The sequence below is a fragment of the Aegilops tauschii genome, chromosome 1 (genome assembly GCF_002575655.3).
Source record: "Aegilops tauschii subsp. strangulata cultivar AL8/78 chromosome 1, Aet v6.0, whole genome shotgun sequence".
Lineage (NCBI taxonomy): Eukaryota > Viridiplantae > Streptophyta > Magnoliopsida > Poales > Poaceae > Aegilops > Aegilops tauschii.
This window is the reverse complement of record NC_053035.3, coordinates 461,764,824-461,780,111: the sequence shown is the minus strand read 5'-3', so window position 1 is coordinate 461,780,111 and position 15,288 is coordinate 461,764,824.

Sequence of the window (15,288 nt, the reverse complement as noted above, 5' to 3'; positions counted from 1 at the left end):
CACGCGCTGCTAAACCGCTGACGTCTGGAGAGTTTCGACTAATACATACGACGCTGAGTGCCCATAACTGTTCCCACGTGGTGGTTAGTGCATATAGGTCGAAAGACCAACTCAGATCAAATACCCAATCTCGTTAGTGTCTTGGAAGCGCGCGATAACAAGCAGAGACTCACGATCATGTGACCCCGTCGCCCCGTCTCGTGGACTTACGGCAAGGGCCCGGAATGCCCGGCCGTGCCACGTAGAAATCTCACGGGTACCCTCCAGGTCAACCCGACTTCACATCAACTCACGGGTACCCTCCAGGTCAACCTGACTCGCAGGAGACTGTCGGGAACTTAGGTCCACCTCTGCCGGGGTGGTACCGCCTACCCCTCCAGTCCAGCAGTAACAGTAACTCTCACGGGTACCCCTCGGGGTTGACCCGTCTTTAACATGGTTCTGGGGGTAAAGTCAAGTAACCGTGTGTCCAAAACACCAAGGGGGGAATCCGAGGAATCACCCTCGATGGATTCCACTTGATGTAATCGTCAAGGTGAACTTGGAGGAATCACCCTCGATGGTCCACACTTGAGGGGTTGCATGACAGAGTCGTTATCGGGAGTGGTGAAGGAGGAATCATCCCCGATGACCATGACCGATTAGCTACACTATAGAGTTAACATCAGAAGTGATATACGATGTATCAACCTCGGCACTCGATAATAACCCTGCAGTGTCGTACAACTAAAGGGATGTGATGTGATGTGTCGGGCTCTGGACGTCGATCACGTTGATCAAGTCATCTGGTAATCTAGCGGGGGCAACAGGGACAAGGTGAGAGGTCACTGATGGATCACTAACCGACCTATACTAAGCATATAGGATAGGCAGGTAAGGTACAAGAGCAGGTTACAAAAGCAGGCTATGCATCAGAATAGGAGCAATCATATACAATAGCAAAATCTAATGCAAGCATGAGAGCGAACGGAATGGGCGATATCGGAATGATCAAGGGGTTTTGCTTGCCTGGTTACTCTGCAGATGAAAGGAATCTTCGGAAGTGTAGCCGTAGTCGAACACCGAAGCATCAACGGTCTCAGGGTCTACCGGAGAGGAAGGACGGGGAAGAAACAATAAATAACAGGCTTACAAAGTAACAGAAAGCATGACATGACCGTAAGCTATGCTAAGGGTGACCTAACGCAGGGCTATGCGTTACACACGGAGCGGGAAAATTCCGGGAATATTTTCCCGGCTCCAGGCATTTATCGGACAGATGATCCAGAGGGGATGGTTCCAAGTTTGCAGTGTTAGAGGCATGTGACAGGTATGTGGATAGCGTATTCGGAATCGTCATATTTTTCTGATCGATTTTCATATATAAATTATTTTCATCCGAGTTATGGTTCATTTTCTATTAATTTTCTAAGTTTAACACAATTTCTGAAATTTCTGGATTTATTTTAATTCGAAAATATATAGTGCAATACTTTTTATACACAGAGGCAGGCAGCCATAGTCAATGACATGTGGGGCCCCTGGGCTGGGTTGACCCAGTCAATGTTTGATTGGTCAACCAGTGAATAGTGCAAGTAGGTCCCAACTGTCATGGACATGTATTTTAACATGATTAAATTAGACTAAACAGGGTTAGTTTACGGAGGTGGGCCTAGTGGTCAATGGGGGGTGTTGAGGTTAGCACTAATAGGGGGGTTAGGACCCCCCCCCCAATTAAGCAGGGTCGGCCCACATGCCAAGGCGCAAGGCCGGCCAGGGGCGCGCACGCACGCAACCACGACGGAGGCTGGGCGAGGTCGGTCGGCCGACAGGAGAGGCGGCGAGCAGCTGGAGCGCAGGCCGCCGGGAGCGGGCGGCGTGTGGCCAGGGCGCGCACTGCGGCGGGCAGCTACGGCAGCCGACGAAGCAGCTCGGGCAGGGGTGCGCGCATGGGGGTTGTGGCACGAGGCAGGCAGGAGAGCGGGCCGGCGCGGCTGCAGCGGCGACGCTGCAGACGGGCGGTAGAGCCGCACAGCAATAGCAGCGCGACAACAGAAGCAACTAACGGCGGCGGCCAGGAGCGGCCATGGGTGGCGCGGACGCAGGCAAGCGAGGGCGCACCCACCGAGGCACGGGCGCGGCGGGACAGGGCCGGGGCTCGGCGGGCGCGGGGGCTGGGCTCGGTTAGGGGGTCGCGAGTGCGAAATTGTGGTCATGGTGACCCTTCCCGTTGGGCGATGGTGACGACGCGGATCGAGATCGAGGAACGAGGGGAATCAAACGAGGAGCTCACCACGAGCTCAATGACGAGGTCGGGGAGTTCGGGGGTGCCCCGGAGCTACGGCAACCGACGACGAACGTCGACGACCATGGCTGAGAAGATCGGAGATGGCAGGGTGTACAGGGTGTCTTCGCCGATCTGCTGCAGGGGGGAAGACGAGGTCGACGAAGGCGGCCTCCTGGTGCGGTCCTGGCCGCCGGGGAGACCGTTGGCCACGGTGACGACGAGTGAAGGTGTCCCGAGCTTTTGTTCATCTACTAGAGCACGAATGAAGCAGGGAGCGAGCGTTTTTGTGGGGGGGTCTAGGGTTCGTCTTGGGGTCGAGGTGTTCTTTAACCACCGCCAGGGTGTCGTGGATGCTCAACACGGTGCCATCGGGCGCGTGGACGGCGTGCACGCGTGCACAACGCCATGGCCTCTCTGCCTCTGCATAGAGGTGGGGGAAAGGCCCTGGTGGGCTGGGCTTTCGTGTACTGTAGCACTAGAGCCCAGCGGCACAGAAGATGTTAGGTCTTTTCATTTTCTTTTTCCGTTTTCTATTTTGTCCTCTATTTTGTATTAAGTTGAGCCACCAAATGACTTTTGTAAAATGTGCAACTTGTCACATAATTAACCTTGCATTATTTGGCATTGCCACAAAAGGTGGTTAACTGAATCCATATGAATTTTGCTTAATTTGAAAAGGGCTTAAATGGGACTGTTTGGTACCATTTTAATTTTCCATGGGCTTTTCATGAATTTTATTAATGTTGTTTTCCTGAACACAATTAATGGTGGAATATTTGCTAAATTATGAACTATTTAGTTCTCAGATATGATCAACTTTTATATTCACTACAAATTTGAATTTTGAATTTGATTGATTATTCTCAAGTGGAAATTTGGCTTAGTTAATTCTTGATGACATGGCACCATTAGTGTGGGGTTACTATATCAGGACAGTGGGGGTGTTACAACTTTGGCCACAGTGGCTCAGTCCCAGTTGATCTAAAGCCTTACGCTCCATGGATCATGAGATCCATCAGACCACGCACTGCTATTCACTATCAAGTTGATTGCCAGAATCATCTCAGTTTTCTGTCGCCACTAGAAATTCTTCAGAGCATAATTTCTTGTGTTCCGGGCAAAGGGAAATCTATGATTGTGGAAGGTGTTCGCCCACTTGATGGACAATTTCGTCAGCCTGCCTCATAGTCAACAGGTGATGAAAATGCTTCACAAGATATTGCTGGAAACTCTTCACAGGAAATTCTTTAAGGTGAAGCCCCTCGCATTATCACACATCGTGAGCTTCGCATCAGTCTGCACCAGAAAGTGGGCAGGAATCATGACTGGATTAGGTGTCAGATTGCATCAATTCTTCACAACATGACCGGGATGCAGAACTCAGTGAAGAAGAACCATTACTATGCCCATGAACCATTTGATCGCACCTGGGCTATCTTATCTCACCTCAAGTCAGCTGACAAACTCAATGAGATGGAATTTCAACAAGACGTCGACTGGTCAAATCGTCCTTAGAAGAAGTTCAAGAAATGTCCAAATCCTCCGCTTGTTCCGGAATCATATTCCTCATCACGTGACACTGACGAAAATGAAGGCGGTGAAGACACTGCAACAGGCCCTTCAACAACTCGCGACCCCAACACCGACGCTGGCGCTCCTCCTTCTTCATCGACATGATCTTCTTCACGGGCGTTAGATCTGAGTTTTGTCTCTTTTTGGTCATTTGATGACAAAGGAGGAGAAATTTTAGTTAGTCTTCAAGCAGGTTTCTTTCATATATGGGTTGTTTTTGCTTAAGTTACAACTCTCGTTCTTTTGCGCTGTTTATTGTAACGGGTTGTAAACTTATGTCCGGTGGTGGTCTGACTCTTTTGAACTGCTTTACCTGCATGCTGCCTTAAGTTTATACATATGCATGCTGAAATTCGTCTGCCGCCGTTTTCTATTGTGCATTGCAATTTCTTCATATTATCTGTTAAATGCACTACTGGATTTCTAGATATAGAGGGAGATCTCCAAGAAAAATCAAACTGCCATGTGCATTTGCAATCTAGAGCAAATTCATCATATGCACATCTTCAGGGGGGGTCCTCTATATCCTGAAATAAAAATATTCACATATGTATTACACTTCTTATTATTTATTCCCGTTGAAAAATTAACCAATTTGTCATCAATAACCAAAAAAGGGGAGATTGTAAGTGCATCTATGTTAGAAATATGCCCTAGAGGCAATAATAAATTGGTTATTATTATATTTCCTTGTTCATGATAATCGTTTATTATCCATGCTAAAATTGTATTGATAGGAAACTCAGATACATGTGTGGATACATAGACAACACCATGTCCCTAGTAAGCCTCTAGTTGACTAGCTCGTTGATCAATAGATGGTTACGGTTTCCTGACCATGGACATTGGATGTCGTTGATAACGGGATCACATCATTAGGAGAATGATGTGATGGACAAGACCCAATCCTAAGCCTAGCACAAGATCGTGTAGTTCGTTTGCTAAGAGCTTTTCTAATGCCAAGTATCATTTCCTTAGACCATGAGATTGTGCAACTCTCGGATACCATAGGAATGCTTTGGGTGTACCAAACGTCACAACGTAACTGAGTGGCTATAAAGGTGCACTACAGGTATCTCCGAAAGTGTCTGTTGGGTTGGCACGAATCGAGACTGGGATTTGTCACTCCGTGTAAACGGAGAGGTATCTCTGGGCCCACTCGGTAGGACATCATCATAATGTGCACAATGTGACCAAGGAGTTGATCACGGGATGATGTGTTACGGAACAAGTAAAGAGACTTGCCGGTAACGAGATTGAACAAGGTATCGGGATACCGACGATCGAATCTCGGGCAAGTAACTTACCGATAGACAAAGGGAATTGTATACGGGATTGATTGAATCCCCGACATCGTGGTTCATCCAATGAGATCATCGTGGAACATGTGGGAGCCAACATGGGTATCCAGATCCCGTTGTTGGTTATTGGCCGGAGAACGTCTCGGTCATGTCTGCATGGTTCCCGAACCCGTAGGGTCTACACACTTAAGGTTCGATGTCGCTAGGGTTATAGGGAATAGATATACGTGGTTACCGAATGTTGTTCGGAGTCCCGGATGAGATCCCGGACGTCACGAGGAGTTCCGGAATGGTCCGGAGGTAAAGATTTATATATGGGAAGTCCTGTTTTGGTCACCGGAAAAGTTTCGGGTGCTATCGGTAACGTACCGGGACCACCGGGAGGGTCCCGGGGGTCCACCAGGTGGGGCCACCGGCCCCAGAGGGCTGCGTGGGCTAAGTGTGGGAAGGGACCAGCCCCTAGGTGGGCTGGTGCGCCTCCCACAAGGGACCCAAGGCGCAGGGAAGGGGGAAGGGGGAAACCCTAGGCTCAGATGGGCCTAAGGCCCACCTAGTGGTGCGCCTCCCTCTCTCCCCCCTTGGCCGCCCCTCCAAGTCCCATCTAGGGCTGGCCGCGCCCCTTGGGGGGGAACCCTAGATGGGGGCGCAGCCCCTCCCCCTTCCCTATATATAGTGGGGGTTTTGGGGCTGCCATACAGATGAGTCTTCCTCTCCCTCTTGGCGCAGCCCTACCCCTCTCCCTCCTCGTCTCTTGCGGTGCTTGGCGAAGCCCTGCTAGAGTGCCACGCTCCTCCATCACCACCATGCCGTTGTGCTGCTGCTGGACGGAGTCTTCCCCAACCTCTCCCTCTCTCCTTGCTGGATCAAGGTGTGGGAGACGTCACCGGGCTGCACGTGTGTTGAACGCGGAGGCGCCGTGGTTCGGCGCTTAGATCGGAATCAGCCGCGATCTGAATCGCTACGAGTACGACTCCTTCATCCGCGTTCTCGCAATGCTTCCGCTTAGCGATCTACAAGGGTATGTAGATGCACTCCCCTTCCCTTGTTCCTAGATTACTCCATAGATTGATCTTGGTGATGCGTAGAAAATTTTGAATTTCTGCTACGTTCCCCAACACTGGCATCATGAGCTAGGTCTATGCGTAGTTTCTATGCACGAGTAGAACACAAAGTAGTTGTGGGCGTCGATTTTGTCAATTTACTTGCCGTTACTAGTCTTATCTTGATTCGGCGGCATCGTGGGATGAAGCGGCCCGGACCGACCTTACACGTACACTTACGTGAGACAGGTTCCACCGACTGACATGCACTAGTTGCATAAGGTGGCTAGCGGGTGTCTGTCTCTCCCACTTTAGTCGGATCGGATTCGATGAAAAGGGTCCTTATGAAGGGTAAATAGAAATTGGCATATCACGTTGTGGCTTTTGCGTAGGTAAGAAACGTTCTTGCTAGAATCCCATAGCAGCCACGTAAAACATGCAACAACAATTAGAGGACGTCTAACTTGTTTTTGCAGGGTATGCTATGTGATGTGATATGGCCAAAAGGATGTGATGAATGATATATGTGATGTATGAGATTGATCATGTTCTTGTAATAGGAATCACGACATGCATGTCGATGAGTATGACAACCGGCAGGAGCCATAGGAGTTGTCTTAATTTATTGTATGACCTGCGTGTCAATGAAAACGCCATGTAATTACTTTACTTTATTGCTAACCGTTAGCCATAGTAGTAGAAGTAATAGTTGGCGAGACAACTTCATGAAGACACGATGATGGAGATCATGGTGTCATGCCGGTGACGAAGGTGATCATGCCGCGCCTCGAAGATGGAGATCAAAGGCGCAAGATGATATTGGCCATATCACGTCACTTTATGATTCGCATGTGATGTTTGTCATATTTACATCTTATTTGCTTAGAACGACGGTAGCATAAATAAGATGATCCCTCACTAAAATTTCAAGAGACGTGTTCCCCCTAACTGTGCACCGTTGCGAAGGTTCGTTGTTTCGAAGCACCACGTGATGATCGGGTGTGATAGATTCTAACGTTCGAATACAACGGGTGTTGACGAGCCTAGCATGTACGGACATGGCCTCGGAACACATGCAAAACACTTAGGTTGACTTGACGAGCCTAGCATGTAAAGACATGGCCTCGGAACACATGCGAAACACTTAGGTTGACTTGACGAGCCTAGCATGTACAGACATGGCCTCGGAACACAAGAGATCGAAAGGTCGAACGTGAGTCGTATAGTAGATGCGATCAACATGGAGATGTTCACCGATGATGACTAGTCCGTCTCACGTGATGATCGGACACGGCCTAGTTTGACTCGGATCATGTATCACTTAGATGACTAGAGGGATGTCTATCTGAGTGGGAGTTCATTAAATAATCAGATGAACTTAATTATCATGAACATAGTCAAAAGGTCTTTGCAAATTATGTCATAGCTTACGCTTTAGTTCTACTGTTTAAGATATGTTCCTAGAGAAAATTTAGTTGAAAGTTGATAGTAGCAATTATGCGGACTGGGTCCGTAAACTGAGGATTGTCCTCATTGCTGCACAGAAGGCTTATGTCCTTAATGCACCGCTCGGTGTGCTGAACCTCGAGCGTCGTCTATAGATGTTACGAAACATCTGACATACACGTTTTGATGACTACGTGATAGTTCAGTGTGTGATGCTAACGGTTTAAAAATTGTGGCGACAAGACGGTTTTGAAACGTCGCAGAACATATATGTTCCGAAGACTGAAATTGGGATTTCAGACTAGTGCCCACGTCAAGAGGTATGAGACCCCTGACAAGTTTCTTAAGCCTGCAAACTAAGGGAGAAAAGCTAAATCGTTGAGCATGTGCTCAGATTGTCTGAGTACTACAATCACTTGAATCGAGTGGGAGTTAATCTTCCAGATGAGATAGTGATGGTTCTCCATAGTCACTGCCACCAAGTTATTAGAGCTTCGTGATGAACTATAACATATCAGGGATAGACATGATGATCCTTGAGCAACTCGCGATGTTTGATACCGCGAAAGTAGAAATCAAGAAGGAGCATCAATTGTTGATGGTTAGTAAAACCACTAGTTTCTAGAAGGGCAAGGGCAAAAGGGATACTTCATGAAACAGCAAATCATTTGCTGCTCTAGTGAAGGATCCCAAGGTTGAACCCAAACCCGAGACTAAGTGCTTCTGTAATGAGGGGAACGGTCACTAAAGCAGAACTACCCTAGATACTTGGTAGATGAGAAGGCAGGCAAGGTCGACAGAAGTATATTGGATATACATTATATGAGTGTGTACTTTACTAGTACTCCTAGCAGCATCAGGGTATTAGATACCGGTTCGGTTGCTAAGTGTTAGTAACTCGAAATAAAAGCTGCGGAATAAACGGAGACTAGCTAAAGGTGAGATGACGATATGTGTTGGAAGTGTTTCCAAGGTTGATGTGATCAAGCATCGCATGCTCCCTCTACCATCGAGATTGGTGTTAAACCTAAATAATTGTTATTTGGTGTTTGCGTTGAGCATAAACATGATTGGATTATGTTTATCGCAATACGGTTATTCATTTAAGGAGAGTAATGGTTACTCTGTTTATTTGAATAATACCTTCAATGGTCTTGCACCTAAAATGAATCTCGATCGCAGTGATACACATGTTCGTGCCAAAAGATATAAAATAGTAATGATAGTACCACATACTTGTGGCACTGCCATTTGAGTCATATTGGTATAGAACGCATGAAGAATCTCCATGTAGATGGATCTTTGGACTCACTCGTTTTTGAAAAGATTGAGACATGCGAACCATGTCTATTGGTATATATGCATGAAGAAACTCCATGCAGATGGATCGTTTGGACTCACTTGATTTTGAATCACTTGAGACATGCAAATCATACCACATGGGAAAGATGACTGAAAGGCCTCGTTTTCAGTAAGATGGAACAAGAGAGCAACTTGTTGGAAGTAATACATTTGATGTGTGCAGTCCAATGAGTGCTGAGGCACGCAGTGGATATCGATATGTTCTTACTTCACAGATGATTTGAGTAGATGCTGAGAATATTTACTTGTTGAAACACAAGTCTGAATTATTGAAAGGTTCAAGTAATTTCAGAGTGAAGTTGAAGATCGTCGTGAAAAGAGGACAAAATGTCTATGATATGACCATAGAGATATCTGAGTTACGAGTTTGGCACACAATTAAGACATTGTGGAAAGTGTTTCACAATTAATACCGCCTGGAACACCACAGTGTGATGGTGTGTCCGAACATCATAACTGCACCCTATTGGATATGGTGCATACCATGATGTCTCTTATCGAATTACCACTATCGTTTATGGGTTAGGCATTAGAGACAACCGCATTCACTTTAAAAAGGGCACCACGCAATTCTGTTGAGACGACACCGTTTAGAGAAACCTAAGTTGTCGTTTCTTAAAAGTTTGGGGCTGCGATGCTTATGTGAAAAGTTTCAGGCTGATAAGCTCGAACCCAAAGCGGATAAATGCATCTTCGTAGAATACCCAAAACAGTTGGGTATACCTCCTATTTCAGATCTGGAAGCAAAAGTAATTGCTTCTAGAAACGAGTCTTTTCTCGAGGAAAAGTTTCTCTCGAAAGAATTGAGTGGGAGGATGGTGGAGACTTGATGAGGTTATTGAACCATGACTTCAACTAGTGTGTAGCAGCGCACAGGAAGTTGTTCCTGTGGCACCTACACCAATTGAAGTGGAAGCTTATGATAGTGATCATGAAACTTCGGATCAAGTCACTACCAAACCTCGTAGGTCGATAAGGATGCGTACTACTTCGAGTGGTACGTAATCCTGTCTTGGAAGTCATGTTGCTAGACAACAATGAACCTACGAGCTATGGAGAAGCGATGGTGGGCCCGGATTCCGACGAATGGCTCGAGGCCATAAAATCCGAGAGAGGATCCATGTATAAAAGCAAAGTATAGACTTTGGAAGAAATACTTGATGGTCGTAGGGCTGTTGGGTGCAGATGGATTTTAAAAGGAAGACAGACAATAATGGTAAGTGTCACCATTAAGAAAGCTCGACTTGTCGTTAAGATGTTTTTCGACAAGTTCAAGGAGTTGACTACGATGAGATTTTTCTCACTCGTAGCGATGCTAAGAGTCTGTTGAAATTGTATTAGCAGTTACTGCATTATTTATGAAATCTTGCAGATAGGATGTCAAAACACTGTTTCCTCGACGATTTTCTAGAGGAAAGGTTGTATGTGATACAACCAGAAGGTTTTGTCAATCCTGAAAGATGCTAACAAGTATGCAATGCTCCAGCAATCCTTCTAAGGACTGGAGTAAGCATCTCGGAGTTGGAATGTACGCTTTGATGAGATGATCAAAGATTTTGGGTTTATACAAAGTTTATGAGAAACTTGTATTTCCAAAGAAGTGAGTGGGAGCACTATAGAATTTCTGATGAGTATATGTTGTTGACATATTGTTGATCAGAGATGATGTAGAATTTCTGGAAAGCATACAGGGTTATTTGAAAAGTGTTTTTCAATGGAAAACCTGGGTTAAGCTACTTGAACATTGAGCATCAAGATCTATAAGGATAGATCAAAAACGCTTAATAGTACTTTCAAATGAATACATACCGTGACAAGTTTTTGAAGGAGTTCAAAATAGATCAGCAAAGAAGGAGTTCTTGGCTGTGTTACAAGGTGTGAGTATTGAGTAAGACTCAAGACCTGACCACAGCAGAAGAGAGAGAAAGGACGAAGGTCGTCCCCTATGCTTTAGACGTAGGCTCTACAGTATGCTATGTTGTGTACCGCACATGAAGTGTGCCTTGCCATGAGTTAGTCAAGGGGTACTATAGTGATCCGGGAATGGATCACATGACAGCGGTCGAACTTATCCTTAGTATCTAGTGGACTAAGGAATTTTCTCGATTATGGAGGTGGAAAAGGAGTTCGTCGTAAAGGGTTACGTCGATGCAAACTTTGACACTAATCCGGATGACTCTGAGTAGTAAACCGGATTCGTATAGTAGAGCAGTTATTTGGAATAGCTCCAAGTAGCGCGTGGTAGCTGCATCTACAAGATGACATAGATATTCGTAAAGCACACACGGATCTGAAAGGTTCAGACCCGTTGACTAATAACCTCTCTCACAAGCGAGATATGAACAAACCCCATGGGTGTTGGAATCATTACAACCACATGGTGATGTGAACTAGATTATTGACTCTGGTAAACTCTTGGGTATTAATCACATGGCGATGTGAACTAGATTATTGACTCTAGTGCAAGTGGGAGACTGTTAGAAATATGCCCTAGAGGCAATAATAAATTGGTTATTATTATATTTCCTTGTTCATGATAATCGTTTATTATCCATGCTAAAATTGTATTGATAGGAAACTCAGATACATGTGTGGATACATAGACAACACCATGTCCCTAGTAAGCCTCTAGTTGACTAGCTCGTTGATCAATAGATGGTTATGGTTTCCTGACCATGGACATTGGATGTCGTTGATAACGGGATCACATCATTAGGAGAATGATGTGATGGACAAGACCCAATCCTAAGCCTAGCACAAGATCGTGTAGTTCGTTTGCTAAGAGCTTTTCTAATGTCAAGTATCATTTCCTTAGACCATGAGATTGTGCAACTCCCGGATACCGTAGGAATGCTTTGGGTGTACCAAACGTCACAACGTAACTGGGTGGCTATAAAGGTGCACTACAGGTATCTCCGAAAGTGTCTGTTGGGTTGGCACGAATCGAGACTGGGATTTGTCACTCCGTGTAAACGGAGAGGTATCTCTGGGCCCACTCGGTAGGACATCATCATAATGTGCACAATGTGACCAAGGAGTTGATCACGGGATGATGTGTTACGGAACAAGTAAAGAGACTTGCCGGTAACGAGATTGAACAAGGTATCGGGATACCGACGATCGAATCTCGGGCAAGTAACTTACCGATAGACAAAGGGAATTGTATACGGGATTGATTGAATCCCCGACATCGTGGTTCATCCGATGAGATCATCATGGAACATATGGGAGCCAACATGGGTATCCAGATCCCGCTGTTGGTTATTGGCCGGAGAACGTCTCGGTCATGTCTGCATGGTTCCCGAACCCGTAGGGTCTACACACTTAAGGTTCGATGACGCTAGGGTTATAGGGAATAGATATACGTGGTTAACGAATGTTGTTCGGAGTCCCGGATGAGATCCCGGACATCACGAGGAGTTCCGGAATGGTCCGGAGGTAAAGATTTATATATGGGAAGTCCTGTTTTGGTCACCGGAAAAGTTTCGGGTGCTATCGGTAACGTATCGGGACCACCGGGAGGGTCCCGGGGGTCCACCAGGTGGGGCCACCGGCCCCAGAGGGCTGCGTGGGCTAAGTGTGGGAAGGGACCAGCCCCTAGGTGGGCTGGTGCGCCTCCCACAAGGGACCCAAGGCGCAGGGGAGGGGGAAGGGGGAAACCCTAGGCTTAGATGGGCCTAAGGCCCACCTAGTGGTGCGCCTCCCTCTCTTCCCCCTTGGCCGCCCCTCCAAGTCCCATCTAGGGCTGGCCGCACCCCTTGGGGGGAACCCTAGATGGGGGCACAGCCCCTCCCCCTCCCCTATATATAGTGGGGGTTTTGGGGCTGCCATACAGATGAGTCTTCCTCTCCCTCTTGGCGCAGCCCTACCCCTCTCCCTCCTCGTCTCTTGCGGTGCTTGGCGAAGCCCTGCTGGAGTGCCACGCTCCTCCATCACCACCATGCCGTTGTGCTGCTGCTGGACGGAGTCTTCCCCAACCTCTCCCTCTCTCCTTGCTGGATCAAGGCGTGGGAGACGTCACCGGGCTGCACGTGTGTTGAACGCGGAGGCGCCGTGGTTCGGCGCTTAGATCGGAATCAGCCGCGATCTGAATCGCTACGAGTACGACTCCTTCATCCGCGTTCTTGCAACGCTTCCGCTTAGCGATCTACAAGGGTATGTAGATGCACTCCCCTTCCCTTGTTGCTAGATTACTCCATAGATTGATCTTGGTGATGCGTAGAAAATTTTGAATTTCTGCTACGTTCCCCAACAATCTAGTAGTGCCTCCGTAGTGGTTTTGGAGTATTGAAAACAAATGGGTTAAGGGACTAATGTGTTTGTGAGTATACACAGGAGATATAGTCCCTGAAGATTTTGGTTTATCCAAGAAAGACGACCCCTAAAAATGTATATTGTCATTGAAGAATTTGATGTGTCCTTCGAAGAAATTGAAAGGGAGAATTGGTAGCTTGGAGGTCTTGTTTTCGTAGTTTCTTTCTTCTTCATTTGAGTCATAGAAAAAACTGTACTATTAAAGGGGTCTAAATGATACATAGGCGTATTTCCAAAGAGACAAAATTCTTCTGGTCGCAGATGAAATTTGTCTGAGTAAAGTGTTAGAAATTCACCAGTGTGATCCTTCTACCTTGAGGAATTTGAGAGTTCAAAATTTTGACCATTGTTGCGTGAGTGCCAGTTTTGAGTGGATCCTTATCCTGACAATGGTCTTGTCTGAAGGGCATGATGGTCTTATCATGTAGGTTTTCCCCTGAATATAAGTAGCCCCCCCCCCAACCACTAGTTGGTTGGCTGCTTCGAGTGATTAATTGACAAGTGTCATCTAGAGCAACCCATCCTCCGAAGAACTTAAGAGAATCCTAAGTGATGAAAAGCCCAAACACCCAAAGCCAAAGTGATTAAGCACCACTGGAGAGATTGACCTGTGTGATCCGACACCTGTTACCTTTGAAGATTGTGATTCTTCTAGATGGTTAGGCGTCATATTCCGAGCATCCAAGAAGAATTTGTGGAGTGTCATAGAACGAGTTTATGAATGTTTCAGAAGTCTACCTTGAAGACTTACCACGAGTGTTTAGGCGGGGTCTAAGTGGCCTTAGCTAAAGGAGAATAAGGTGAAGACTTAGTGTCTTCTGAGTTAAATCTCGACCCTCCCTAATTAGATGTACAGCTGACATAACAACTGGAACTAGTCAAACAAATCCATTGTCTTCACCGAGCCAACCTGGTTTCAAATTCCTCGACCCTTTACTTCCAGTATTTCTGCAATTGTAGAATTTGTGTCCCTCACTCTGAAGACTTTCATCTTGATAATTTTTCATTCCTTCAGTTGATCATGTCTATGTTTGATCATATGTATATTTGCATGTTCTTCATCTGTCACTATCATGTATGACTGTTTAGTTTCGCTTTCATGACTTAATTTTCATCCTGTTTCATAGTTTGTCACTCTGTTATTCGTAAAAAAATCCTCACCTTTGATGAATTTGTAAAAATCTCCCACCCCCCCCCCCCCCCCCGCCTCCCCTCTGGTCGATAACTTGCACTTTCAGAGGCATATGTCAGATGGTAGCTTGAGAAGGCAAAGACTTTTGGAACAATTCAGCTTGAGAAAAGAGAGGGTGCAGCTGGTCCAGGACATGGAGGACTATAGGATCGTGTTGGCCGATGCTTCCCTCTTGGATCAGGAAGACAAGAAGTGACTTGAGGCGAAGAAGAAGAAGGGGATCAACGCGCGCAATGGGAGCGCCGAATGATTCGTTCTTGTATCGCCTATCTATGAATTGCCGTATTTTTCTTTTGGCATGTGTTTAGTTGTCTTGTATTTTGCTTTGTTGCATTGTTGAATTGACAATGAATTAACGATATATTATGGATGTGCATGAATTTACATGGATTTGAGAAGTTGAATATAAGGGGTGAACAAATAAAGAGCCAGCTAAGACTGGCCAGGACGTGTAGACGCTCTTAAATGTCCGGCAGGCAGCAGCCCACAACGAGACTGACGCTACCAACAAAGATGTCACCAGCACCCTAAAAAAAAAGATGTCACCAGTCCAAGTCCAAATCAGCCGGGGAGGCGGCTCGGGCAGGACAGGTCGGGGAGACGGCAGCAGCAATACCAGCCACGGGTCGACGACCGGCCTATGCCTATAGCACGACGGCAAGGTGGTTGTCGCGGCCCATTTAGAAACGTTTTAGGCGTTTCGTCGACTATCCGTCGCACTGAGCTCGACAGGAGGAACCGCATACATCACATCACATCACATCGCATACACGAGGTTTTTTCTCAAGAGAAAAG